The sequence below is a fragment of the Rhamphochromis sp. 'chilingali' genome (genome assembly GCF_963969265.1).
Source record: "Rhamphochromis sp. 'chilingali' genome assembly, chromosome: 1".
Classification (NCBI taxonomy): domain Eukaryota; kingdom Metazoa; phylum Chordata; class Actinopteri; order Cichliformes; family Cichlidae; genus Rhamphochromis; species Rhamphochromis sp. 'chilingali'.
In genome coordinates, this window is record NC_137929.1 from 13,540,132 (window position 1) to 13,567,885 (window position 27,754).

The 27,754-nt window shown below is 38.4% G+C and overlaps 1 protein-coding gene and 1 long non-coding RNA gene across 4 annotated transcripts in view; both read right to left on the reverse strand.

Annotated features, from left to right (window-relative positions):
* LOC308393807 (uncharacterized protein) overlaps window positions 1-27,754 on the reverse strand; it is an 810,936-nt gene that overhangs the window by 169,014 nt on the left and 614,168 nt on the right. The window lies entirely within an intron of this gene.
* On the reverse strand, window positions 524-6,265 carry LOC308394523. Of its 3 annotated transcripts, XR_013971225.1 has the most exons (6): window positions 5,763-6,265; window positions 5,049-5,127; window positions 3,210-3,261; window positions 2,510-2,624; window positions 837-1,007; window positions 524-672 (listed from the first exon to the last, which is right to left on the reverse strand). It is a non-coding gene; the product is annotated as an uncharacterized lncRNA (long non-coding RNA). The 3 variants fall into 3 exon arrangements; XR_013971224.1 differs by lacking the exon at window positions 3,210-3,261; XR_013971226.1 differs by having other exon boundaries at window positions 2,510-3,261.

Sequence of the window (27,754 nt, forward strand, 5' to 3'; positions counted from 1 at the left end):
GTTAAAGCCTCGTCTTAGCCTGCGGCTCAAAATAACTTCCACTTCTGCATACAACTTCCTGTCAGCCTGCAACTCAGTCTTTCTGAAAGAGACACTGTTTAACCCCTGAATGCAATATAAACTCCAGATTATATTATTAATGCAATGGTAATGATGACAATTATTTAACAATAGCAGTAAAATAATTTCCCTGCTCCACAGTACCTAAAGACAAAGACGCACAACACACCTAACAATTATCTCTGTTTTGATCCTGATTATATGTGAGCTGAAACTAATTACTGAGGTCTTCATTGAGAGCCCAAACTCCTGAGCAGGCACGACTTCAGCACAGACTTATTTCTGTTTCACTCCTGGACCAGACTGAATGTTTTTCCTTGATGAGCATTACACCACTGAACAGTCATCCACACAGTTCTGACAGGATGAATTGTACCAACGCTGGCGGTCCTACCTTCACAAGAATGATTATTTTTGTTATTAGTCCAACAGTTGACTCTACGTAAAACTACTGATACAGTACCTTGAGTCGGAGCCTGAGGCTGGGATCAGACAGCAGATGAATGCAGCGCTCCATAACATCCTTAGTGATGCTGAGGTGGGAGGGAAGCTCTGCTTTCACATCAGGACTACCAGTATCTTCAACATCCTCACACTCAGTGGGAGGGACTTCTGCAATGGAGCACATGTACAGTTAGACTGCCAGTTTAGCAGTGAGGTTCAGATTTCTATGACTCTTAATTACAATGATCCATCTCCTCTACACTCTGAATCTAAAATAATCACCACTACAACCTATAGCTTATATTCCACTGGCCCTTAGACAGACCTATTACCTTGGTCTTCAGTGTTATAATCATCCTCTATTCCAATGCCCTCTGCCAGTTCTTTCTGTTTGCGGTAATTCAGCAGGAATTGGCGAATGCTGAGGTCTTCCTGGTCACTGGAGCTCTACCTGGAGCTGACAGACATACTGGTCCTGCAACAATTGGAAGGAAACCACCTCGCTAAAGGAAAAAAAAGACAACAATATCAAAATAGGTTTGATTACAATAAAATAAGTCAGTTAATCAAAATCAGTGTGACAGAGATGCTGATGTTTTTGAAAAGAGCCCATTAGTGACATTTAATTCCATATTTTTACCGTGACGGCTTGTAAAACTGCAAAAACTGCAAACACCTATAGTGCCGCTGTCTAAATATTATTATGAATATGAATTCTATAACAGAAAACGACTGAGCATTTAAACCATCACGATGTATTAAATGTTTCCAAAGATACTGATAATTTGATAACAAGAAAAGTTAGTTCTCCTCAAAATGCGCCTGACTAAAAGTGGGATCAACCAGTACATATAATATTCATCCTGCTACATTTAGAAAGTGGCAACAACAGTAAACATGAGTAACTCCACCGTGTGTCTATCCGGTCTTTAAGTGATGACGTGATCAATCCTACTTCTGGGCCCAAACTACTCTGTGTTTAATAAGGCTGTTGTGTTTTTAACATGTTTTAATGCTTTGTAACTTGTTCTATTTAATCTCAACAAGCCCCTTACAAAAAGTAAGCGATCACTGTCGACCTCTCTCAGTTTTTATTACAACTATTCATATTAAAGCTCAGTTTTTAAAACCTTACCATGTAACTACAGCCCAGGCAATGCAGCAGCACATTAATGACTAACCTGTATGTGGATGGATTATCTCAGTTGTTCTCTTGACTGAAGTTTGGTCCGTTTACAGCATCCTGCCATGCCACTGCATTTGTCCCTAACCATCGGGAACCCTCACCTTAACTCTTATCCAGTGGAAAAAAGTTCCCCTTCATCACTGTGTTAATGTTATGCTAACATAGCTGTTTCGCTAGTCACATAGCACATCACTATATACCAGCTAGCCAAACTTCAGTAACCCTACAAACATCACTGCTGCTTACTTTCCTGTCTTCATGTATGTCAGAAGTGATAGCAGAGCTGTGCCTTTTAATTTGTTTTAGAAATCCCTCAGTCAGAACCTGGTATATTATATTTAGACGGAAACTAGTGAGCTAACTCTCTGCTAACTTCTAACTTCAGACAGATTTTTAACTCTCAGTGATCATTTGACTTTGGGACCTGCAGTGTAGTTTGGGTCCAGACACGCTAATGACCAGACTTAAAGACCAAATTTCGGGTCACTTTTGCTGGTCCCAAGCCCCAATAAAGAAGCTAGCTTGAAGCTTGACATAAAAAACAATAATTGCTAAGAAAAGTGTAATTTGTAGTTCTAAATATATTCTAAATGCATTTAGATCGTTTTTACTCACTTTATGTCTCTTCCACGATGTTACGTCTCTCTCCTATGTTGGTTACAATTACATAAGCACTTAGCAGGACAGTGGAAAAACCCAGGGCCACAGTGATACTGAGAATTCCACGGTGTTCACTGTCTTCAGCAACCTTACGAGGGCCGGTTGAACGGCTACAGTCTTATCATACACGTGCAGTGTTCCTACAAGCCATAAGGTTACCTTGAGTGAGGAAGATGATGATTGAATGTCCGTCTGAGTCCATAGGTTGAGGTGCAAGCACATTTCTCCCATTCTCCACAGAGGGCAGTGGCGCATAGGTGTGACGTCACTAACACTTTAAAAGATAGAGTTTGCACAGATGTACAATCAAATCTTCTTCTATTTAAACACAAGAGACAGCAGGTCTATTTGCAGTGAGATGTAATACTCCGATGAATTTTAAACACGCTATAACATTTCACACATCGTTATGAGAGGAGCGTTTCTGAGGCAACGACAAAAGGCTGGTTTTCAAGGGGATATTTCTGAATTTTCTTTTTCGCTTTCCATCTTCTCTGCATCACAGCACAACAATTGGATTAATAAACCTGCAGCTGAATAGCAGCAAAGGGATTTCAAATATTGCTTCATCGCTAATAATTTCTGGTGTTTGTATCTAGTCATTTCTAGACAGTGCAGCCACTCCACCACTAAATATTCAATTTATGTCTGCAGCAAAATTCCAGCTTTTTTTATTCATTTTTCCCCCCCAAGCATGACTGAGTGCAGACAAATCGACATTGTGGTCATAACTGTGTTTACTGTTGTTTACTGATTTAATCCCCTTGAATACAGATGAGCCAGGATCACAGTTTTAATGAGTGCCAGGTGGGTGCAAAAATATGTTAATTCAAGGTCATGTCAAGGGGTTAAGACTCACTGTGTTTCAGGTCAGCGGAGCCACAGCTCTGACTACTGCCACCTGTGACCCACTATGTTATTACTTTAGAAGGAAGAGGTGAGGTGATAGCAATGATTAAACATCCACTTTGTTAAAAAGAGCTGAAAGTCAAATACTGGAAAGCCACGTGTACTATTGGATTTTACTTTGCTCCAAGCAGATCTAATCTATATTTCAGAGGGAAAGATCTTTGTCCCAGGCCAGCACTGCAAAATCATCTGAAGCAGTCATTTAACAGAGAACAAGCAGCAGTTAGCCACACTTTGGACAACCTCTCCACTAAGAAGCTGACCTACATTCTTAAAGCAGCCAACTTTGAATGCTAAATCCTGCTGGGTTAGAGTTGAGAGACACACAAAGAGAATTCTTCTTTATACATATTCTACTATGACTGCAGCGACAACTAATACTGTTGTATAATGCTATCTGGACACTTGACTCTCAGGGCAGATGTTCATAATGATGATGACAAAAATGTGGCCAATGTTTTAACACAACCTGCACTAATGATTGTGAGGAATATTGAAGCTCTAACACCACGTGTCTCATTCTTACATAATGCATCACAAGTATTACTAGGATCAATGAAAAATAAAGCATAGCTGTGCTTTTTAACCATCTGTATTGAACATCTGGATCTCTGCACTGTGACATAAAATAGAAATCTTATGTAGTACATAAAATTTTTCCCTTTCTCCATCACAGATTATAGACATTCGAAAAACGTCAAACACTTAAAAACTGAAGACAATCTGTTTCGTCTCGTATTTTAAAAATGGCGTCAGGTGGTTGCTGTCAGTGCCTCTGTCAGTGCGCCCCAGGGTGGCTGTGGCTACAATGTAGCTTGCCATCACCAGTGTGTGAATGTGTGGATGACTGGATATGTAAAGCGCTTTGGGGTCCTTAAGGACTAGTAAAGCGCTATATAAATACAGGCCATTTACCATGCTGTGCACGTGATGAAATTGTATGTTTAATGATTTTTTTCCCTGCCATTATTCAGATTGAAGACTCGTGGAACACAAGTAATAACATGATTAAGTACTCACTCTAATGCGATTACTGAGTTCAGCAAAAGTAATGAGTTACCGTTAAAATACTGCATTAAAGACAAAGTAGTAATGCTTTAATGGCTAAAAATTATGATGCATGAACGCTTCCCGGCCAATGCAGCCTTGCAGTCTGCTGTATCATTTCTGTCAGACAACCTTCAAGTAACCCGTCTTAAATCTGACAGCCACCTTCTGCTTTTCCGACTTCATGCCGTTTCCTGCAGCACCACATGGCTTTTTGCTTTGACTCCTCAATCACTTTCAAATGAAAACAAACTGTCCCACAGAGGGAAGGACAAACTTTTAAAAAGTCCAAAATAATCCTTTCAGGGAAAACAAAACAGGAACTACTACTCATTCTAAATCTGAGTGGGACTAGCAGCGTATAAAACCAACTGTGGAGTCGACGCTGTTGTTTTAACATAAAGCACCGAGGCAATACTGTTCCTAAAATTCAGTGGGACAATTTTTCTAAAAAAAAAGGAAAATACTGTGTGGACTGAATTCCAAGCAGAAAGCTACACGACAAGAGTAAGTAATGCTTTTACCAGAAAGTACAGCACAGGAGGACTTACAACAGCCATTAAAATGCACCCACATTTGGGTTGAGCGACCTCTGCATCAAACAGAGAGCATTACTGTGGAGAGCACAGATACAGGACTTTCCACTGCAGCATTCAATTACAGCAGTGTGGTTCAGAATGCAAAAACAGCTGGTGATAGTACAAAAGAGCCGTGTAATGCAAAAAGATTGATGAGAACATACCTGTCTCTCCCCACAGTGTGTCATGACTATCAATTTGCACAGCGTGCTCATTATTCAACGCCAGCAAGCCTCTCACAACCTGCCAAAAAAGAAACTTAGATTAATGACATGCTGTTTCAGCAGAAAAAAAAAAAAATCAAATAAACCTTTGAGAGGTTACAGTATACAAAATGCTAATCTTAAAAAACATTAACAAAAACGCGCATTCAAATAGTTGAACTTTAAAAGGGTCTTTTCTGCATGCAGGTTGACTTCACTTGGCCCAGTTATGTTATTCTAATCCAGGCCTTGGGAGCCAATTCCAGCTAACGAGGGAGCCAAACTAAACCTTGAGCCTACGTCTCACCGGGGCAGCTGAAGGCGCTGCACTGTTATCGATTGTGAATCTACATGCAATTCTGAACAGTACTTCTGGCTTTGAGTCATATTCACAGAGAACGCTGTGTGCTCATTTTTATTTTATATATCTATAGTTCCTTCTGATCTTTAAAAAAAAATAAATCAGAAATTCTTTGTGAAGGCTGTTGTGAAACCATGCAAGAAAGAAAAGGTCTTGTCTCACTATTAAAACTGGAAAAACCAGGATCCTGTGTGGCTTAAAGTATGTTTTTTGTACATCCATGTTTTCTTTCTTTTGTAGCGAGAAACAGTACAAAAAAAAGGGCATTTATGTCTATGGATCTGGTAAAATACATGCATGTGTGTCAGTCAGACCTGTGTGTGCCCCATGCTCGAGGCTGCAATCAAAGCCTGCTGCAGAGCTTTGCTCTTCAGAGAGCAGTCCTGCTGCTGCCCCTCAGCACGCCATTCTAGCTCCAGCAGGTACTGGATAATCTCAAGGTGTCCTCGTAGGGCAGCATGGACCAGAGCACACTGGCCACTCTTATCTACATGATCAACCTGGCAAAAAGAAGATTCTTGGTTTTAATAAACAGAAACAGCAAAAACCTGTGAGGTAAATGTACCGTATGCATGGTTCAGACGCATTTTTCAAATTTAAGTAATTTTTACGCACTTTCAAAGTCCATTATCAAGCTTTTCCAGTACATTACCAAAAAAAGAATGAATGTTTCAATTTGCATTACCTCAATAAGACCATGTAAAAATTGAAACAAATCATCTTAGGTCGACTTAAAAGTCCTTTGTTCTCCTTTTGTTAAAACAGAGAAAAATGCACCACACGAAAACACTGAAAAAGGAAATGGTTGATTTATATGCATATAGTGTACAAACTCAAAACACATATTTCTCTTAAAACAGAAAGATGTGCAAATGTGAACAAATCAACTTAAAGATATTCATCTCCACTTGACAAAAAACAACAACCACATAAAACAAGAAAACTGCACAAATTAATGTCTTTAATCATTAATAATAATTAATAATTTTTGTGACACAAAAATAGGAGACAGATGTTTGTTATTTTAACTAGTTAAGCACACATGCCCAGAGAAATGGGGGGAAAAGGGAGGAGACCACGTTTAATCGATTATAACACGAGGTCAGAAATATAAGTGCTGACATGAGTAGTGTCCACAGAAACCTCTGAATCTCAGCTAAAAACTCATGTAAACCATGTCTACAAACACCAAACAAAGCAAAGACACCAGACAGTTAAAAGAGCAGTTACTGCACCATGAATCTGTGGACAGGTAATATCCCTATTTTGATTTATGATTTTCTGGAGTTAAATGTGAACCAAAGCATATTTTCAAACGTGTTATATGCTATAAAATACTTTTAAAAATTAGGTGAGGGAAATAAAAAATCATTTTTTCTATGTTTGAGTCACAGTAACTTTGACATAGTAACATCTGCAGTAATATTTACAGCTCTGATGACATCTCACCAGTGTTAGCTTTATTTTGACACCAAGACTGTTTACACAGAGTTTGTAATTGCAGAGAAATACATTTATTTTGGTCATTTCCTTTTCAAGCAGGAAGCTCACCCTTCTTGGTATACCCTTTAGATGAATACAGAGTTTTTAATTAAATACATATTCTTTAAATAATGTTCCCTTTTAGAAAAAGTAGGATAATTAAAAAAACAAAACATTTATTATAGCTCTGTCACGTAGAAAAAAACCTGTCTTTTTTCTGTGGTCTGTTATATAACATTAGGGGTGTTCGTGGCAATTAACTTTTTAATCGACTAAGCGGGTCAAGTAAGAAACACTTAAATATTAAGTTACATTTGAAAACTGTTTTAAAAAAAACATATCCCCATTCCACATTCCAAAATGTCATGTGACAATCTGATTGGCTTAGGAGTGATGATGTCACAAGGATGTCACAAGGATGTCACAAGGATGTCACAAGGATCCTTTGAAGTTTTTCTATAAATAGGGGTGAGAAACAGCAATTTTCAGTTCGTTTCTTCGCAGCCTTTGTGTTTGCAGCCTTCAAACGTTGACTACAGAAAAATTTGGAAACCTCTCAGAGTCATCGGATACAAACGCCAACATGTATCCAAGATTACGGCAACCGAGACAAAAAGATTTCGCCGCCTCTCCTTCCACGCGTGGCCGGCCAATTTCTCCAAATGGCCTCTTATCCATCCAAAGGGCATTACAGGAGAGTAGGAATGAAAACAACCATCTCCAGAACAAAATTCGACAAATTGAAGAAGAAAAACGTCACCTGGAGAAGAAGTGCTTACAGATGGAAGCACAAAACAAACACCTGGAAGAAACACTACAGCGCCAGCCCGACATCAACATTATTAATGAGGGCTGGGGGATCAAGTTTGCTCAAGCCAGAGAGCAGATTGTATCCCTCATCAAAGAAAACAAGAAAAAGAGCGCTGAAGTTAAAGAAATGTCCGAGCAGCTTCAAGGCAGGAAAGCCACGATTGATAAAATGGAGTGGGATCTGCAATACATGGACCAAATGAATCACCTGCTCCAAAGAAAGCTTGATGAAGCTGAAGAAAAAAATAAAGAAGTCCTCCAACAGAAGGAACAACAGGACACAAAGCAAAAAGACCTGCAGCGCGAGCTCCAAGGCATGCAGGAAAAGTACAGAATGGTGAAGGCAGAGTTGGAACAAACATTGGTCCAAAATAAAGACCTCCTTCAAGAGAAAGAGCAACAGAAAGAAAGACTGCCAGAAGAAAAGTGCATTATCAAGGACTTTGAGAGTAAAAATCAAAAGTTGCAAGGATTCTGTGATGAACTGAAGGTCAAAACAAGTGAGCTGGAGGGAGAAAAGGAAACACTAGAAAAACGATGCTCACACATGCAGAAAAAGATTGATCACATGGCCAAAAACAACTCAGAGCTCATTAAGGGGATATTGTTGGAATTCAACAACTTGAAGCGGGAAAACACAGAAATGCAGGCCCAAAAGCAAAAACAAGACAAAACGCATGAGGACCTGCAGTGTACGCTCCGCGATATCCAGAAAAGAAATGAGCAGCTAGAAGGCCTGCACAAAGAAGATCAAGTGAGAAATGCAGACCTGCAGAAGGCAAAGCTGACACAGGAGGCAACATCCAAAGACCTCAAAGAAAAGCTTGAAGAAACACGAGCAACATTAGAACAGGTGGAACAAACATGCAAGAAACTAGAGAGGCAAAACACAGAAACCATCGATGAGTTGAGAACCCTCATCCTGGACAAAAAGGCGCTCGTGGAAAAGTCCATGAAAAAGAAGAAAAGATTCTTCAGCTTTTTCCGGAAGAGGGACAATACTGCTTCTTCAACTGATGTAGCCTCGTCTTGCTCCACCTCTGTTCACCCCCCCAACCAGTCCCGGCAGTTGACTGCCCCCTCCTGAGCCTGGTTCTGCCGGAGGTTTCTGCCCGTTTAAAGGCAGTTTTTCCTCCCCACTGTCGCCTAGTGCTTGCTCAGAGGGGATTGTTGGGGTTTTCTCTCCTCTACCTTGTTTCGTTATTTACTTGTTAACTTTTTGCTCTTACTTCATTTAACCTTGTTTCGTTATTTACTAGTTAACTTTTTGCTCTTACCTCATTTAACCTTGTTTCGTTATTTACTTGTTAACTTTTTGCTCTTACTTCATTTAACCTTGTTTCATTATTTACTAGTTAACTTTTTGCTCTTACTTCATTTAACCTTGTTTCATTATTTACTTGTTAACTTTTTGCTCTTACTTCATTTAACCTTGTTTCGTTATTTACTTGTTAACTTTTTGCTCTTACTTCATTTAACCTTGTTTCATTATTTACTTGCTTGTTTAACTTTTTTTTCAACTTATCTAACAAAATAAAACAGTTGAATTTATCCTTTGAGTATTGTTCATCTAATCTTTACAGAGTTTTTCCAAAACACTTTCAAACATTCAGATCTGTCTTTCATTTTCTTCTTGAAACCTCATGAACGGTGAACTAAAAACTCTGGAACATGGTTTGAAACACTGAAATTGTTTCAGCTGAAACTGGCAAAGTCATACGTGCGTGTGTGAGTGTCACAGGTGATATGGTGTCATTAGTCCGGTCATCATGTTTAGGCTCATTCACTCCAGAATTATTTAGGCCAAATCTTTAAAACAGTGTCACTGCACACACATTTCAATCACACAAATGCAGGATTAATTCTTTGCAGTATTTTATCTGATTTATTATGAGAATGTCACGCCTGATCATTTGCACCCACAACATCAAAAATGGGGGCAAAAGAGAGGAGACCACGTTTAATCGATTATAACACGAGGTCAGAAATATAAGTGCTGACATGAGTAGTGTCCACAGAAACCTCTGAATCTCAGCTAAAAACTCATGTAAACCATGTCTACAAACACCAAACAAAGCAAAGACACCAGACAGTTAAAAGAGCAGTTACTGCACCATGAATCTGTGGACAGGTAATATCCCTATTTTGATTTATGATGTTCTGGAGTTAAATGTGAACCAAAGCATATTTTCAAACGTGTTATATGCTATAAAATACTTTTAAAAATTAGGTGAGGGAAATAAAAAATCATTTTTTCTATGTTTGAGTCACAGTAACTTTGACATAGTAACATCTGCAGTAATATTTACAGCTCTGATGACATCTCACCAGTGTTAGCTTTATTTTGACACCAAGACTGTTTACACAGAGTTTGTAATTGCAGAGAAATACATTTATTTTGGTCATTTCCTTTTCAAGCAGGAAGCTCACCCTTCTTGGTATACCCTTTAGATGAATACAGAGTTTTTAATTAAATACATATTCTTTAAATAATGTTCCCTTTTAGAAAAAGTAGGATAATTAAAAAAACAAAACATTTATTATAGCTCTGTCACGTAGAAAAAAACCTGTCTTTTTTCTGTGGTCTGTTATATAACATTAGGGGTGTTCGTGGCAATTAACTTTTTAATCGACTAAGCGGGTCAAGTAAGAAACACTTAAATATTAAGTTACATTTGAAAACTGTTTAAAAAAAAACATATCCCCATTCCACATTCCAAAATGTCATGTGACAATCTGATTGGCTTAGGAGTGATGATGTCACAAGGATGTCACAAGGATGTCACAAGGATGTCACAAGGATCCTTTGAAGTTTTTCTATAAATAGGGGTGAGAAACAGCAATTTTCAGTTCGTTTCTTCGCAGCCTTTGTGTTTGCAGCCTTCAAACGTTGACTACAGAAAAATTTGGAAACCTCTCAGAGTCATCGGATACAAACGCCAACATGTATCCAAGATTACGGCAACCGAGACAAAAAGATTTCGCCGCCTCTCCTTCCACGCGTGGCCGGCCAATTTCTCCAAATGGCCTCTTATCCATCCAAAGGGCATTACAGGAGAGTAGGAATGAAAACAACCATCTCCAGAACAAAATTCGACAAATTGAAGAAGAAAAACGTCACCTGGAGAAGAAGTGCTTACAGATGGAAGCACAAAACAAACAGCTGGAAGAAACACTACAGCGCCAGCCCGACATCAACATTATTAATGAGGGCTGGGGGATCAAGTTTGCTCAAGCCAGAGAGCAGATTGTATCCCTCATCAAAGAAAACAAGAAAAAGAGCGCTGAAGTTAAAGAAATGTCCGAGCAGCTTCAAGGCAGGAAAGCGACGATTGATAAAATGGAGTGGGATCTGCAATACATGGACCAAATGAATCACCTGCTCCAAAGAAAGCTTGATGAAGCTGAAGAAAAAAATAAAGAAGTCCTCCAACAGAAGGAACAACAGGACACAAAGCAAAAAGACCTGCAGCGCGAGCTCCAAGGCATGCAGGAAAAGTACAGAATGGTGAAGGCAGAGTTGGAACAAACATTGGTCCAAAATAAAGACCTCCTTCAAGAGAAAGAGCAACAGAAAGAAAGACTGCCAGAAGAAAAGTGCATTATCAAGGACTTTGAGAGTAAAAATCAAAAGTTGCAAGGATTCTGTGATGAACTGAAGGTCAAAACAAGTGAGCTGGAGGGAGAAAAGGAAACACTAGAAAAACGATGCTCACACATGCAGAAAAAGATTGATCACATGGCCAAAAACAACTCAGAGCTCATTAAGGGGATATTGTTGGAATTCAACAACTTGAAGCGGGAAAACACAGAAATGCAGGCCCAAAAGCAAAAACAAGACAAAACGCATGAGGACCTGCAGTGTACGCTCCGCGATATCCAGAAAAGAAATGAGCAGCTAGAAGGCCTGCACAAAGAAGATCAAGTGAGAAATGCAGACCTGCAGAAGGCAAAGCTGACACAGGAGGCAACATCCAAAGACCTCAAAGAAAAGCTTGAAGAAACACGAGCAACATTAGAACAGGTGGAACAAACATGCAAGAAACTAGAGAGGCAAAACACAGAAACCATCGATGAGTTGAGAACCCTCATCCTGGACAAAAAGGCGCTCGTGGAAAAGTCCATGAAAAAGAAGAAAAGATTCTTCAGCTTTTTCCGGAAGAGGGACAATACTGCTTCTTCAACTGATGTAGCCTCGTCTTGCTCCACCTCTGTTCACCCCCCCAACCAGTCCCGGCAGTTGACTGCCCCCTCCTGAGCCTGGTTCTGCCGGAGGTTTCTGCCCGTTTAAAGGCAGTTTTTCCTCCCCACTGTCGCCTAGTGCTTGCTCAGAGGGGATTGTTGGGGTTTTCTCTCCTCTACCTTGTTTCGTTATTTACTTGTTAACTTTTTGCTCTTACTTCATTTAACCTTGTTTCGTTATTTACTTGTTAACTTTTTGCTCTTACCTCATTTAACCTTGTTTCGTTATTTACTTGTTAACTTTTTGCTCTTACTTCATTTAACCTTGTTTCATTATTTACTAGTTAACTTTTTGCTCTTACTTCATTTAACCTTGTTTCGTTATTTACTTGTTAACTTTTTGCTCTTACTTCATTTAACCTTGTTTCATTATTTACTTGTTAACTTTTTGCTCTTACTTCATTTAACCTTGTTTCGTTATTTACTTGTTAACTTTTTGCTCTTACTTCATTTAACCTTGTTTCATTATTTACTTGTTAACTTTTTGCTCTTACTTCATTTAACCTTGTTTCGTTATTTACTTGTTAACTTTTTGCTCTTACTTCATTTAACCTTGTTTCATTATTTACTTGTTAACTTTTTGCTCTTACTTCATTTAACCTTGTTTCGTTATTTACTTGTTAACTTTTTGCTCTTACTTCATTTAACCTTGTTTCGTTATTTACTTGCTTGTTTAACTTTTTTTTCAACTTATCTAACAAAATAAAACAGTTGAATTTATCCTTTGAGTATTGTTCATCTAATCTTTACAGAGTTTTTCCAAAACACTTTCAAACATTCAGATCTGTCTTTCATTTTCTTCTTGAAACCTCATGAACGGTGAACTAAAAACTCTGGAACATGGTTTGAAACACTGAAATTGTTTCAGCTGAAACTGGCAAAGTCATACGTGCGTGTGTGAGTGTCACAGGTGATATGGTGTCATTAGTCCGGTCATCATGTTTAGGCTCATTCACTCCAGAATTATTTAGGCCAAATCTTTAAAACAGTGTCACTGCACACACATTTCAATCACACAAATGCAGGATTAATTCTTTGCAGTATTTTATCTGATTTATTATGAGAATGTCACGCCTGATCATTTGCACCCACAACATCAAAAATGGGGGCAAAAGAGAGGAGACCACGTTTAATCGATTATAACACGAGGTCAGAAATATAAGTGCTGACATGAGTAGTGTCCACAGAAACCTCTGAATCTCAGCTAAAAACTCATGTAAACCATGTCTACAAACACCAAACAAAGCAAAGACACCAGACAGTTAAAAGAGCAGTTACTGCACCATGAATCTGTGGACAGGTAATATCCCTATTTTGATTTATGATTTTCTGGAGTTAAATGTGAACCAAAGCATATTTTCAAACGTGTTATATGCTATAAAATACTTTTAAAAATTAGGTGAGGGAAATAAAAAATCATTTTTTCTATGTTTGAGTCACAGTAACTTTGACATAGTAACATCTGCAGTAATATTTACAGCTCTGATGACATCTCACCAGTGTTAGCTTTATTTTGACACCAAGACTGTTTACACAGAGTTTGTAATTGCAGAGAAATACATTTATTTTGGTCATTTCCTTTTCAAGCAGGAAGCTCACCCTTCTTGGTATACCCTTTAGATGAATACAGAGTTTTTAATTAAATGCATATTCTTTAAATAATGTTCCCTTTTAGAAAAAGTAGGATAATTAAAAAAACAAAACATTTATTATAGCTCTGTCACGTAGAAAAAAACCTGTCTTTTTTCTGTGGTCTGTTATATAACATTAGGGGTGTTCGTGGCAATTAACTTTTTAATCGACTAAGCGGGTCAAGTAAGAAACACTTAAATATTAAGTTACATTTGAAAACTGTTTTAAAAAAAACATATCCCCATTCCACATTCCAAAATGTCATGTGACAATCTGATTGGCTTAGGAGTGATGATGTCACAAGGATGTCACAAGGATGTCACAAGGATGTCACAAGGATCCTTTGAAGTTTTTCTATAAATAGGGGTGAGAAACAGCAATTTTCAGTTCGTTTCTTCGCAGCCTTTGTGTTTGCAGCCTTCAAACGTTGACTACAGAAAAATTTGGAAACCTCTCAGAGTCATCGGATACAAACGCCAACATGTATCCAAGATTACGGCAACCGAGACAAAAAGATTTCGCCGCCTCTCCTTCCACGCGTGGCCGGCCAATTTCTCCAAATGGCCTCTTATCCATCCAAAGGGCATTACAGGAGAGTAGGAATGAAAACAACCATCTCCAGAACAAAATTCGACAAATTGAAGAAGAAAAACGTCACCTGGAGAAGAAGTGCTTACAGATGGAAGCACAAAACAAACACCTGGAAGAAACACTACAGCGCCAGCCCGACATCAACATTATTAATGAGGGCTGGGGGATCAAGTTTGCTCAAGCCAGAGAGCAGATTGTATCCCTCATCAAAGAAAACAAGAAAAAGAGCGCTGAAGTTAAAGAAATGTCCGAGCAGCTTCAAGGCAGGAAAGCGACGATTGATAAAATGGAGTGGGATCTGCAATACATGGACCAAATGAATCACCTGCTCCAAAGAAAGCTTGATGAAGCTGAAGAAAAAAATAAAGAAGTCCTCCAACAGAAGGAACAACAGGACACAAAGCAAAAAGACCTGCAGCGCGAGCTCCAAGGCATGCAGGAAAAGTACAGAATGGTGAAGGCAGAGTTGGAACAAACATTGGTCCAAAATAAAGACCTCCTTCAAGAGAAAGAGCAACAGAAAGAAAGACTGCCAGAAGAAAAGTGCATTATCAAGGACTTTGAGAGTAAAAATCAAAAGTTGCAAGGATTCTGTGATGAACTGAAGGTCAAAACAAGTGAGCTGGAGGGAGAAAAGGAAACACTAGAAAAACGATGCTCACACATGCAGAAAAAGATTGATCACATGGCCAAAAACAACTCAGAGCTCATTAAGGGGATATTGTTGGAATTCAACAACTTGAAGCGGGAAAACACAGAAATGCAGGCCCAAAAGCAAAAACAAGACAAAACGCATGAGGACCTGCAGTGTACGCTCCGCGATATCCAGAAAAGAAATGAGCAGCTAGAAGGCCTGCACAAAGAAGATCAAGTGAGAAATGCAGACCTGCAGAAGGCAAAGCTGACACAGGAGGCAACATCCAAAGACCTCAAAGAAAAGCTTGAAGAAACACGAGCAACATTAGAACAGGTGGAACAAACATGCAAGAAACTAGAGAGGCAAAACACAGAAACCATCGATGAGTTGAGAACCCTCATCCTGGACAAAAAGGCGCTCGTGGAAAAGTCCATGAAAAAGAAGAAAAGATTCTTCAGCTTTTTCCGGTAGAGGGACAATACTGCTTCTTCAACTGATGTAGCCTCGTCTTGCTCCACCTCTGTTCACCCCCCCAACCAGTCCCGGCAGTTGACTGCCCCCTCCTGAGCCTGGTTCTGCCGGAGGTTTCTGCCCGTTTAAAGGCAGTTTTTCCTCCCCACTGTCGCCTAGTGCTTGCTCAGAGGGGATTGTTGGGGTTTTCTCTCCTCTACCTTGTTTCGTTATTTACTTGTTAACTTTTTGCTCTTACCTCATTTAACCTTGTTTCGTTATTTACTTGTTAACTTTTTGCTCTTACCTCATTTAACCTTGTTTCGTTATTTACTTGTTAACTTTTTGCTCTTACCTCATTTAACCTTGTTTCGTTATTTACTTGTTAACTTTTTGCTCTTACTTCATTTAACCTTGTTTCGTTATTTACTTGCTTGTTTAACTTTTTTTTCAACTTATCTAACAAAATAAAACAGTTGAATTTATCCTTTGAGTATTGTTCATCTAATCTTTACAGAGTTTTTCCAAAACACTTTCAAACATTCAGATCTGTCTTTCATTTTCTTCTTGAAACCTCATGAACGGTGAACTAAAAACTCTGGAACATGGTTTGAAACACTGAAATTGTTTCAGCTGAAACTGGCAAAGTCATACGTGCGTGTGTGAGTGTCACAGGTGATATGGTGTCATTAGTCCGGTCATCATGTTTAGGCTCATTCACTCCAGAATTATTTAGGCCAAATCTTTAAAACAGTGTCACTGCACACACATTTCAATCACACAAATGCAGGATTAATTCTTTGCAGTATTTTATCTGATTTATTATGAGAATGTCACGCCTGATCATTTGCACCCACAACATCAAAAATGGGGGCAAAAGAGAGGAGACCACGTTTAATCGATTATAACACGAGGTCAGAAATATAAGTGCTGACATGAGTAGTGTCCACAGAAACCTCTGAATCTCAGCTAAAAACTCATGTAAACCATGTCTACAAACACCAAACAAAGCAAAGACACCAGACAGTTAAAAGAGCAGTTACTGCACCATGAATCTGTGGACAGGTAATATCCCTATTTTGATTTATGATTTTCTGGAGTTAAATGTGAACCAAAGCATATTTTCAAACGTGTTATATGCTATAAAATACTTTTAAAAATTAGGTGAGGGAAATAAAAAATCATTTTTTCTATGTTTGAGTCACAGTAACTTTGACATAGTAACATCTGCAGTAATATTTACAGCTCTGATGACATCTCACCAGTGTTAGCTTTATTTTGACACCAAGACTGTTTACACAGAGTTTGTAATTGCAGAGAAATACATTTATTTTGGTCATTTCCTTTTCAAGCAGGAAGCTCACCCTTCTTGGTATACCCTTTAGATGAATACAGAGTTTTTAATTAAATACATATTCTTTAAATAATGTTCCCTTTTAGAAAAAGTAGGATAATTAAAAAAACAAAACATTTATTATAGCTCTGTCACGTAGAAAAAAAACCTGTCTTTTTTCTGTGGTCTGTTATATAACATTAGGGGTGTTCGTGGCAATTAACTTTTTAATCGACTAAGCGGGTCAAGTAAGAAACACTTAAATATTAAGTTACATTTGAAAACTGTTTAAAAAAAAACATATCCACATTCCAAAATGTCATGTGACAATCTGATTGGCTTAGGAGTGATGATGTCACAAGGATGTCACAAGGATGTCGCAAGGATGTCACAAGGATGTCGCAAGGATCCTTTGAAGTTTTTCTATAAATAGGGGTGAGAAACAGCAATTTTCAGTTCGTTTCTTCGCAGCCTTTGTGTTTGCAGCCTTCAAACGTTGACTACAGAAAAATTTGGAAACCTCTCAGAGTCATCGGATACAAACGCCAACATGTATCCAAGATTACGGCAACCGAGACAAAAAGATTTCGCCGCCTCTCCTTCCACGCGTGGCCGGCCAATTTCTCCAAATGGCCTCTTATCCATCCAAAGGGCATTACAGGAGAGTAGGAATGAAAACAACCATCTCCAGAACAAAATTCGACAAATTGAAGAAGAAAAACGTCACCTGGAGAAGAAGTGCTTACAGATGGAAGCACAAAACAAACACCTGGAAGAAACACTACAGCGCCAGCCCGACATCAACATTATTAATGAGGGCTGGGGGATCAAGTTTGCTCAAGCCAGAGAGCAGATTGTATCCCTCATCAAAGAAAACAAGAAAAAGAGCGCTGAAGTTAAAGAAATGTCCGAGCAGCTTCAAGGCAGGAAAGCGACGATTGATAAAATGGAGTGGGATCTGCAATACATGGACCAAATGAATCACCTGCTCCAAAGAAAGCTTGATGAAGCTGAAGAAAAAAATAAAGAAGTCCTCCAACAGAAGGAACAACAGGACACAAAGCAAAAAGACCTGCAGCGCGAGCTCCAAGGCATGCAGGAAAAGTACAGAATGGTGAAGGCAGAGTTGGAACAAACATTGGTCCAAAATAAAGACCTCCTTCAAGAGAAAGAGCAACAGAAAGAAAGACTGCCAGAAGAAAAGTGCATTATCAAGGACTTTGAGAGTAAAAATCAAAAGTTGCAAGGATTCTGTGATGAACTGAAGGTCAAAACAAGTGAGCTGGAGGGAGAAAAGGAAACACTAGAAAAACGATGCTCACACATGCAGAAAAAGATTGATCACATGGCCAAAAACAACTCAGAGCTCATTAAGGGGATATTGTTGGAATTCAACAACTTGAAGCGGGAAAACACAGAAATGCAGGCCCAAAAGCAAAAACAAGACAAAACGCATGAGGACCTGCAGTGTACGCTCCGCGATATCCAGAAAAGAAATGAGCAGCTAGAAGGCCTGCACAAAGAAGATCAAGTGAGAAATGCAGACCTGCAGAAGGCAAAGCTGACACAGGAGGCAACATCCAAAGACCTCAAAGAAAAGCTTGAAGAAACACAAGCAACATTAGAACAGGTGGAACAAACATGCAAGAAACTAGAGAGGCAAAACACAGAAACCATCGATGAGTTGAGAACCCTCATCCTGGACAAAAAGGCGCTCGTGGAAAAGTCCATGAAAAAGAAGAAAAGATTCTTCAGCTTTTTCCGGTAGAGGGACAATACTGCTTCTTCAACTGATGTAGCCTCGTCTTGCTCCACCTCTGTTCACCCCCCCAACCAGTCCCGGCAGTTGACTGCCCCCTCCTGAGCCTGGTTCTGCCGGAGGTTTCTGCCCGTTTAAAGGTAGTTTTTCCTCCCCACTGTCGCCTAGTGCTTGCTCAGAGGGGATTGTTGGGGTTTTCTCTCCTCTACCTTGTTTCGTTATTTACTTGTTAACTTTTTGCTCTTACTTCATTTAACCTTGTTTCGTTATTTACTTGTTAACTTTTTGCTCTTACCTCATTTAACCTTGTTTCGTTATTTACTTGTTAACTTTTTGCTCTTACTTCATTTAACCTTGTTTCGTTATTTACTAGTTAACTTTTTGCTCTTACTTCATTTAACCTTGTTTCTTTATTTACTAGTTAACTTTTTGCTCTTACTTCATTTAACCTTGTTTCGTTATTTACTAGTTAACTTTTTGCTCTTACTTCATTTAACCTTGTTTCGTTATTTACTTGTTAACTTTTTGCTCTTACTTCATTTAACCTTGTTTCGTTATTTACTAGTTAACTTTTTGCTCTTACTTCATTTAACCTTGTTTCGTTATTTACTAGTTAACTTTTTGCTCTTACTTCATTTAACCTTGTTTCGTTATTTACTTGTTAACTTTTTGCTCTTACTTCATTTAACCTTGTTTCGTTATTTACTAGTTAACTTTTTGCTCTTACTTCATTTAACCTTGTTTCGTTATTTACTTGTTAACTTTTTGCTCTTACTTCATTTAACCTTGTTTCGTTATTTACTTGTTAACTTTTTGCTCTTACTTCATTTAACCTTGTTTCGTTATTTACTAGTTAACTTTTTGCTCTTACTTCATTTAACCTTGTTTCGTTATTTACTTGTTAACTTTTTGCTCTTACTTCATTTAACCTTGTTTCGTTATTTACTTGTTAACTTTTTGCTCTTACTTCATTTAACCTTGTTTCGTTATTTACTTGTTAACTTTTTGCTCTTACTTCATTTAACCTTGTTTCGTTATTTACTAGTTAACTTTTTGCTCTTACTTCATTTAACCTTGTTTCGTTATTTACTTGTTAACTTTTTGCTCTTACTTCATTTAACCTTGTTTCGTTATTTACTTGTTAACTTTTTGCTCTTACTTCATTTAACCTTGTTTCGTTATTTACTTGTTAACTTTTTGCTCTTACTTCATTTAACCTTGTTTCGTTATTTACTAGTTAACTTTTTGCTCTTACTTCATTTAACCTTGTTTCGTTATTTACTTGTTAACTTTTTGCTCTTACTTCATTTAACCTTGTTTCGTTATTTACTAGTTAACTTTTTGCTCTTACTTCATTTAACCTTGTTTCGTTATTTACTTGTTAACTTTTTGCTCTTACTTCATTTAACCTTGTTTCGTTATTTACTAGTTAACTTTTTGCTCTTACTTCATTTAACCTTGTTTCGTTATTTACTTGTTAACTTTTTGCTCTTACCTCATTTAACCTTGTTTCATTATTTACTTGTTAACTTTTTGCTCTTACTTCATTTAACCTTGTTTCGTTATTTACTTGTTAACTTTTTGCTCTTACTTCATTTAACCTTGTTTCATTATTTACTTGCTTGTTTAACTTTTTTTTCAACTTATCTAACAAAATAAAACAGTTGAATTTATCCTTTGAGTATTGTTCATCTAATCTTTACAGAGTTTTTCCAAAACACTTTCAAACATTCAGATCTGTCTTTCATTTTCTTCTTGAAACCTCATGAACGGTGAACTAAAAACTCTGGAACATGGTTTGAAACACTGAAATTGTTTCAGCTGAAACTGGCAAAGTCATACGTGCGTGTGTGAGTGTCACAGGTGATATGGTGTCATTAGTCCGGTCATCATGTTTAGGCTCATTCACTCCAGAATTATTTAGGCCAAATCTTTAAAACAGTGTCACTGCACACACATTTCAATCACACAAATGCAGGATTAATTCTTTGCAGTATTTTATCTGATTTATTATGAGAATGTCACGCCTGATCATTTGCACCCACAACATCAAAAATGGGGGCAAAAGAGAGGAGACCACGTTTAATCGATTATAACACGAGGTCAGAAATATAAGTGCTGACATGAGTAGTGTCCACAGAAACCTCTGAATCTCAGCTAAAAACTCATGTAAACCATGTCTACAAACACCAAACAAAGCAAAGACACCAGACAGTTAAAAGAGCAGTTACTGCACCATGAATCTGTGGACAGGTAATATCCCTATTTTGATTTATGATGTTCTGGAGTTAAATGTGAACCAAAGCATATTTTCAAACGTGTTATATGCTATAAAATACTTTTAAAAATTAGGTGAGGGAAATAAAAAATCATTTTTTCTATGTTTGAGTCACAGTAACTTTGACATAGTAACATCTGCAGTAATATTTACAGCTCTGATGACATCTCACCAGTGTTAGCTTTATTTTGACACCAAGACTGTTTACACAGAGTTTGTAATTGCAGAGAAATACATTTATTTTGGTCATTTCCTTTTCAAGCAGGAAGCTCACCCTTCTTGGTATACCCTTTAGATGAATACAGAGTTTTTAATTAAATACATATTCTTTAAATAATGTTCCCTTTTAGAAAAAGTAGGATAATTAAAAAAACAAAACATTTATTATAGCTCTGTCACGTAGAAAAAAACCTGTCTTTTTTCTGTGGTCTGTTATATAACATTAGGGGTGTTCGTGGCAATTAACTTTTTAATCGACTAAGCGGGTCAAGTAAGAAACACTTAAATATTAAGTTACATTTGAAAACTGTTTAAAAAAAAACATATCCCCATTCCACATTCCAAAATGTCATGTGACAATCTGATTGGCTTAGGAGTGATGATGTCACAAGGATGTCACAAGGATGTCACAAGGATGTCACAAGGATCCTTTGAAGTTTTTCTATAAATAGGGGTGAGAAACAGCAATTTTCAGTTCGTTTCTTCGCAGCCTTTGTGTTTGCAGCCTTCAAACGTTGACTACAGAAAAATTTGGAAACCTCTCAGAGTCATCGGATACAAACGCCAACATGTATCCAAGATTACGGCAACCGAGACAAAAAGATTTCGCCGCCTCTCCTTCCACGCGTGGCCGGCCAATTTCTCCAAATGGCCTCTTATCCATCCAAAGGGCATTACAGGAGAGTAGGAATGAAAACAACCATCTCCAGAACAAAATTCGACAAATTGAAGAAGAAAAACGTCACCTGGAGAAGAAGTGCTTACAGATGGAAGCACAAAACAAACACCTGGAAGAAACACTACAGCGCCAGCCCGACATCAACATTATTAATGAGGGCTGGGGGATCAAGTTTGCTCAAGCCAGAGAGCAGATTGTATCCCTCATCAAAGAAAACAAGAAAAAGAGCGCTGAAGTTAAAGAAATGTCCGAGCAGCTTCAAGGCAGGAAAGCGACGATTGATAAAATGGAGTGGGATCTGCAATACATGGACCAAATGAATCACCTGCTCCAAAGAAAGCTTGATGAAGCTGAAGAAAAAAATAAAGAAGTCCTCCAACAGAAGGAACAACAGGACACAAAGCAAAAAGACCTGCAGCGCGAGCTCCAAGGCATGCAGGAAAAGTACAGAATGGTGAAGGCAGAGTTGGAACAAACATTGGTCCAAAATAAAGACCTCCTTCAAGAGAAAGAGCAACAGAAAGAAAGACTGCCAGAAGAAAAGTGCATTATCAAGGACTTTGAGAGTAAAAATCAAAAGTTGCAAGGATTCTGTGATGAACTGAAGGTCAAAACAAGTGAGCTGGAGGGAGAAAAGGAAACACTAGAAAAACGATGCTCACACATGCAGAAAAAGATTGATCACATGGCCAAAAACAACTCAGAGCTCATTAAGGGGATATTGTTGGAATTCAACAACTTGAAGCGGGAAAACACAGAAATGCAGGCCCAAAAGCAAAAACAAGACAAAACGCATGAGGACCTGCAGTGTACGCTCCGCGATATCCAGAAAAGAAATGAGCAGCTAGAAGGCCTGCACAAAGAAGATCAAGTGAGAAATGCAGACCTGCAGAAGGCAAAGCTGACACAGGAGGCAACATCCAAAGACCTCAAAGAAAAGCTTGAAGAAACACGAGCAACATTAGAACAGGTGGAACAAACATGCAAGAAACTAGAGAGGCAAAACACAGAAACCATCGATGAGTTGAGAACCCTCATCCTGGACAAAAAGGCGCTCGTGGAAAAGTCCATGAAAAAGAAGAAAAGATTCTTCAGCTTTTTCCGGTAGAGGGACAATACTGCTTCTTCAACTGATGTAGCCTCGTCTTGCTCCACCTCTGTTCACCCCCCCAACCAGTCCCGGCAGTTGACTGCCCCCTCCTGAGCCTGGTTCTGCCGGAGGTTTCTGCCCGTTTAAAGGCAGTTTTTCCTCCCCACTGTCGCCTAGTGCTTGCTCAGAGGGGATTGTTGGGGTTTTCTCTCCTCTACCTTGTTTCTTTATTTACTTGTTAACTTTTTGCTCTTACCTCATTTAACCTTGTTTCGTTATTTACTTGTTAACTTTTTGCTCTTACCTCATTTAACCTTGTTTCGTTATTTACTTGTTAACTTTTTGCTCTTACCTCATTTAACCTTGTTTCGTTATTTACTTGTTAACTTTTTGCTCTTACTTCATTTAACCTTGTTTCATTATTTACTTGTTAAATTTTTGCTCTTACTTCATTTAACCTTGTTTCGTTATTTACTTGTTAAATTTTTGCTCTTACCTCATTTAACCTTGTTTCGTTATTTACTTGTTAACTTTTTGCTCTTACCTCATTTAACCTTGTTTCGTTATTTACTTGTTAACTTTTTGCTCTTACCTCATTTAACCTTGTTTCGTTATTTACTTGTTAACTTTTTGCTCTTACCTCATTTAACCTTGTTTCGTTATTTACTTGCTTGTTTAACTTTTTTTTCAACTTATCTAACAAAATAAAACAGTTGAATTTATCCTTTGAGTATTGTTCATCTAATCTTTACAGAGTTTTTCCAAAACACTTTCAAACATTCAGATCTGTCTTTCATTTTCTTCTTGAAACCTCATGAACGGTGAACTAAAAACTCTGGAACATGGTTTGAAACACTGAAATTGTTTCAGCTGAAACTGGCAAAGTCATACGTGCGTGTGTGAGTGTCACAGGTGATATGGTGTCATTAGTCCGGTCATCATGTTTAGGCTCATTCACTCCAGAATTATTTAGGCCAAATCTTTAAAACAGTGTCACTGCACACACATTTCAATCACACAAATGCAGGATTAATTCTTTGCAGTATTTTATCTGATTTATTATGAGAATGTCACGCCTGATCATTTGCACCCACAACATCAAAAATGGGGGCAAAAGAGAGGAGACCACGTTTAATCGATTATAACACGAGGTCAGAAATATAAGTGCTGACATGAGTAGTGTCCACAGAAACCTCTGAATCTCAGCTAAAAACTCATGTAAACCATGTCTACAAACACCAAACAAAGCAAAGACACCAGACAGTTAAAAGAGCAGTTACTGCACCATGAATCTGTGGACAGGTAATATCCCTATTTTGATTTATGATTTTCTGGAGTTAAATGTGAACCAAAGCATATTTTCAAACGTGTTATATGCTATAAAATACTTTTAAAAATTAGGTGAGGGAAATAAAAAATCATTTTTTCTATGTTTGAGTCACAGTAACTTTGACATAGTAACATCTGCAGTAATATTTACAGCTCTGATGACATCTCACCAGTGTTAGCTTTATTTTGACACCAAGACTGTTTACACAGAGTTTGTAATTGCAGAGAAATACATTTATTTTGGTCATTTCCTTTTCAAGCAGGAAGCTCACCCTTCTTGGTATACCCTTTAGATGAATACAGAGTTTTTAATTAAATACATATTCTTTAAATAATGTTCCCTTTTAGAAAAAGTAGGATAATTAAAAAAACAAAACATTTATTATAGCTCTGTCACGTAGAAAAAAACCTGTCTTTTTTCTGTGGTCTGTTATATAACATTAGGGGTGTTCGTGGCAATTAACTTTTTAATCGACTAAGCGGGTCAAGTAAGAAACACTTAAATATTAAGTTACATTTGAAAACTGTTTAAAAAAAAACATATCCCCATTCCACATTCCAGAATGTCATGGGATGAGAACGTGTTGTTTCCAGAGCACCACAAATTGGGGTGTCTGTAGCTCAGGTAGAGCAGGAAACCTACTAATCAGAAAGTTGCTGGTTCAATCCCCGCCTGCTCCAGCCTGCATGCCAAATATCCTTGGGCAAGACGCTAACCCCAAGTTGCTCTCCGATGCATCCATCGGGAGGATGAATGCGTATTAATGTTAGATAGAAAGCACTTACAGAGAAAAAGCATAGAAAAAAGTGAGTGCATGAATGAGGCAAGTTGTAGAGAGTAGAAAGGTTTTATACAAGAACCAGTTCATTTACCGTTATATTTTAGTTTCATTTTCAGTTCTGTACTTTTTACATGTAATATTGATTCATTAGATTGACTACATGCATTAGACCTAACTTGCTGACAGCAAATTTAAACAACCGTAGTAATTTCTTTTCAGCGTCTGAAATATTTATTTAGTTTGTTTTTTGTTTTCTTTTTGGCTCCTGATATTAGTCAACTACTATTTGTCAATGTTGAACTAATAATGAATCTAAGAAAAGCTATTTGTCACGGTTGGCCAGCGTCAACCGTGGGGATGTGAGGAAGGAGGAGCCAGGCACGGAGCTCTGAATGCAAGCAGTGCGTTTATTTACAGTGAATGGAAAATAACAATAAATCCGCAGTGCGTTCCCGACTCCCGTGAAATGTCCTCTTCCCAGTGCTAGTGTTCCTTGTCTCCGCTCCTCAGTGTCTGAGCACCCCGTGCTCGCTGCCCTCTCATCTCCACGCTTCTCCTGGGGAGATAACAAACAGGCAGCCGTAAGACACATACAATGCGGCAGACTATCCGTACTGACTGGCCGAGAGACTAACGTGAAGTCACGCAATGATCCAGCGTCAGAGAGAGCGCCACCGCATTCTCAAGTAGCTCCTCTGACAAGGCTTGATCAGCTGTGTGATGGTCTTCAAGTGTGGCCAACCACCTGGCAGGGCCACACCCACCAGGCCTGAAGGTGCCTGTAAACAGGTGCTCTCAGAAACTCCGGCATCCACACACACACACACAGATATACCTGCAAGCAGGGAGAACGAGGGACAGCACACCAAAAACACACATGTCCATAACTGCTGGGTCGTTTAGACTCCTGAGCTGTGCACGAGGGGTCGAACACCCACTGGAAGGCCGGGCACTCGTTTTCAACCGTAATATACCTGATGTGCTCAGGTAACCTGTAGCGCCATGAAACCACTGTCACACCAGGGCGCATAAGAAATGATGCTTTAAGAGACTGATGGGATCGGGCAGCAGGGAAAACATCCACAAAATGCTACTTTCAGTTTGACTCCCTAAGACTACCTAAACTAAGTAGAGTCATTACATGCTTGTTAAAAGCAAACTCTCATATAGTTTTTAATGTGCTTCTTTCATTACAATGACTAGATAAAGAATGTGGCCCTGTCTCTATTTAACACTGGCTACCCCAAAATGTTTCCAAACCTACAACCGTAACTTTCACTGAGAGATTTTTAGATACGGTTATTGAAGCTGTGGGGTTAATTTTTTAAGTAACATGAGAGAGAGGCAGCAGCATACTGTTAGATTATAATATTATTTTATGCCATGTTATACCCCTAACTAAAGATTGTGAATTATTATGTAGTTTTAGTTTGCATTATTCTCCTGAATTAGAAGAAGCTGACAACTATTGCATTAGTTAAACTGATTTGCATTAAAGTAGACTGCTGATTTATTGTGGATGAATGATATTGTTTTATGATGCATAATACTGCTGCAGAAAGCCATCGCCTTATTTGTCTGATTAGAAGAGAACAGAGCATGCTGGAGTTTTCTGCCCCAACTCAGCAGGAGCAGATAAACGGGGAGCCAAGGTCGTAGCTTAGGCGCCGTGTGAGAGAAAAGCATGTGAATGTTTAGGCTTTTATGATAAGGTGGAGGCACCAGAGGCTATAAGAGTTTGAGCAATGCTCCACCATTTTGAGATCTGAGGCTGTCTGCATCAGTGTCCATCTCCCACGCGTGTGATCATCATCGTTTGACTCAACCCGACCGGACCAGTGTTGTTATTGTGATTTTTCTCTTGTCTCCATCCCCAGTATTTTGAACCTTAACAGTACCGATTTAAAATCCTACATGTCTTTGTTCTCAGGTTATCACGTTCACAAACTTTGGTGTCCACGCTATTTGCCTGCCAGGCTGACAATGATTTAGATCACAGAAACATTTTTAAGCTGTTATTCCTGGTTTCACAGTGGAAAACTCTGGGTAACGTCCATTATCTTTGCTCCTGTATAAGACTTTCCTGAATGCTGAGGTTTGGTCTTCCACATGAAATTCAGTACTTTTGTTTCAGTTTCATTAATGATGCATTGATTTTGGACATCGATGTAATACATATGTGATACACGACAGTCTTTGAGTCCGTCCTTCTCATATATAATCCCACTGTTTTTGCACTTCAGATGATTCCAGTAATGACTGATTTAAAAAAGAAAAGTGAAATGTTTCTAATGAACTCACCACGATTCTTATTTCAAACTTCATTAAGAGCTGCTGGATCAACAGGGGTGTCCTGGATTTGTTAGTAATATAATATAGTAATATATTATTATTAGTTTTAATTATTTAGTCAAAAATCAATTCCAGACTGCTCTGAGCAACATGCTGCAGCGAGAGTCCTGACAGGGACTAGAAACAGAACATTTATTGGCTCCCTGTTTTATCCAGAATAAAAGATTCTTTTTTCTTTTGTGTCCCGTTTGGATCTTTAGCCATCAGAATTGTTGTCTTAAGGCCAAGAAAGATGCCAAGCGGATTTATTTTACCAAGTGGGTCATCATGGCCTTGCCATATTGGTCCATTTGATTGACCTTTATTATAATTATGAATTTATTTTATTTTCAGTTGCTACAAACGGGACAGACATGACTGTGGGATAGGACAGGGAGAAAGAATGAAAGAAAGAGGGGGAGAGAAAGAAAACCAAAGGGGAGAAGAGACGGTGAGAAGGGGGGGAAGAGAGAAAAAAAACCAAAACTCCTGGGTCACCTGTATGGAGAAAAAAAAACAGAAGAGAAAGCAAACAACAAAGAGCAACATAATAAGAAAAAAAAAGCACCATCACAATAAACTAGCTAGCAGTAGATATCAATAGTTACTAAATAATAAACGATATTGTGCAGCACGCAAGATAGACAGCGCACAATGTGCTT